The following is a 2591-nucleotide window of genomic DNA, read 5'->3' on the forward strand; positions in this document are numbered from 1 at the left end:
CGGTAAATTTTGTTTGCTCTGTTGCTCAAATGGCTTTGAGTTGATCGGATATTGTGCTCTCACTTATTGCTCTACCTTATATTTTGGCATTCGTACTTTTGCTTTACAAGCGATGAGAGTTTATGTATGAGTACTTTTTGCCGATACCAAGTACTTTTACCCGATACCTACTTATTGTATTTGGTAAAAGTATCGATGCCAAAAGTACTTGGTTTCAAGATGAAAGTATCGAGTACCTACTTGTATTTACTTGTATCGTAACATCCCTAGTTGTCCGTTAAACCTGGTATGTATGTTATGCCAGTAAATATTCTATTATCATTTTTATTTTTCATATTGTTGTTCGCTCCTTCTAGTTTGTTAATTGTTGTTGCTATGAATCTTTCTATGAGCGCGCCAGGGTATCCGTTTTTATATAAGATGGTTTTAATTTTCTGCTTGTTCTCTTTTCTGAACTCCTGGTCGCTGACTTTATAAATTTTTTTTAATTAAGTTCATGGCAGTATTTTTCTTTTGACTCCATGGGTGATTTGAATGAAAATTTATCATCCTAGATGAGGCTACAGCTTTTGAATACCAATTCAGTCTAATCTGATTATTATCTCGATGGATTTCAATAAAAAATCAATTTTTATTTGCATTTTTGAAAAGTAAATCTTTTTAGCGCTGAAAATGAATGAAATACATTCATATATATAAATACATATTTAAGAAAATCAGGCTTCCCGTATTAGGTGCATATGTATGTTAATATCTTCGTAAATATTACCAGACTCTAAATGACGTTTTTAAATAAGTACATAGGTACACAGTTTCCAACTTCTTTGTAAGAATCGATGAAATACCTAATTAGCGTGAACAACCACATTGTATATATTTTATAATTAAGATCAAACAATTAAAAATTGGACTGTATTGAACTTTATCGTCCCTCACCGCGAAATACCTCGTATACGCCAAAGCGCAAAAAACCGATTTTTTCAAAACTGTGGAATGGTATTTCCCTTGAACTTACTTACTGTAAGATTATTATTATTAATCTTAACTTAAATTAATAAAGAAAACAGTAATGGAAAAATAATAACCAAATCCCTTTTGTATTGTACATACATGACGTGGTATTGGATTCCGCATATACCAGGTATTTATATATGTACTATGTGAGTATGTATTCATTTAAAGTAGTCTTTAGCCTACCATTTATATTATGTATTCTGTATATTATAAAACAAATACATTCATATGTAAACAATATTAATACATTCATTCCAAATATTCTCACTTAGTTTCACTAATGAGGGTTCCACTGTTGCGGCTACTCTAATCAACCTCGACAGGTGTAGATGGGCTATGTCTTATAACGCGCCTAATTTAAAAGTTTTTTGGAAATCATATTATGCAAAATAAAACCAAAATTGTGCATTTTTTGTTCACTTATCCATAGCAATGAGCCCGTATAAATTAACTTGAAGTACCAATTTTGCGCGGAATTCTAATAATTTTTCGCGGCTTTTTAATGACTCTCGTATTATTCAAATGTCATTTCAGGTACATACTAGGGGTCTTCATCAAAAGTGATAAACTGTTGATAAACTTGATAAAATTATCATTTTGATAAATGAACAGTCAAACTTTGTATGGACATCTATTTAACGAAAGTTTATCGCTTTATCAAACGATTTTGGTGGTTAAACGTATAAATTTCAGCAAAATTCAACCCTGACAGACTGCCAGGTGGTTGATTTTGCTACGAACACAGAAAAAGCAAATTAGAAAAATGGACGAGGTAAGAATGAAACGTAACTAGCCAGATAAGTTAAATAATAAACAATTTTGTGCAGTTATTTACCAAGGTGCGTTCATGAAAGCGGAATAAACAATTTATCCCTTTACGGATAAACAATTTATCCCTTTACGGATAAACAATTTATCCCTTTACCACTTTAGATGAAGACCCCTACTATGTAGGTGTGTGCAAAGAACCGATCCGTTTAAAAAACTTGGCGATTAATTCACCACGATTTATTAAAGACATGGACCAATAGTTGCACCCTCGAACTTTTACATGTTCTTTTGCATATCTAAACACGTGATTATTATTGGAATAGGTCGAATCTTGAGATGCCATTTTAGCAGTAATAACTTCATTTAAATAATCATATTGACCAGAATAAATGTATTTTTTATACTATTTTTCAAAGATTTAATTATTGTATGTATAAAAAAATTAAAAACTACAGTAAATGTTTTAAAAATAACCAAAATGGGAAGGATCTTAACAACTTCACAGGCAAGAAAAAAATAACCAAAATTGGTTAAAAGTAACCAAAACGGCAACACTGATCCTATCAAATCTTTTCCAACCGACACGTCTAGGCTTGCACAAGCAGCCAAGCAAACAAATTTTCTCGCATGCGATACTCCCTTCCGCATGCAACTTTGATTACTCCGCTCTCAGCAAATAGTTTCACCAACTTTTGACAACTATTGTCAAAAACGCCGGCGGATAGCTTAAGCCGTCTTGCATCTAAGTTCATAACTTCCTTTTTCTGTTGGATGCTGAGCTGCGAGGACGTGTTGGATGAAAAATT

This window comes from Rhagoletis pomonella, unplaced genomic scaffold (assembly GCF_013731165.1).
Source record: "Rhagoletis pomonella isolate Grant_MI unplaced genomic scaffold, Rhpom_1.0 Rhpom_scaffold_00005, whole genome shotgun sequence".
Taxonomy (NCBI): Eukaryota; Metazoa; Arthropoda; class Insecta; order Diptera; family Tephritidae; genus Rhagoletis; species Rhagoletis pomonella.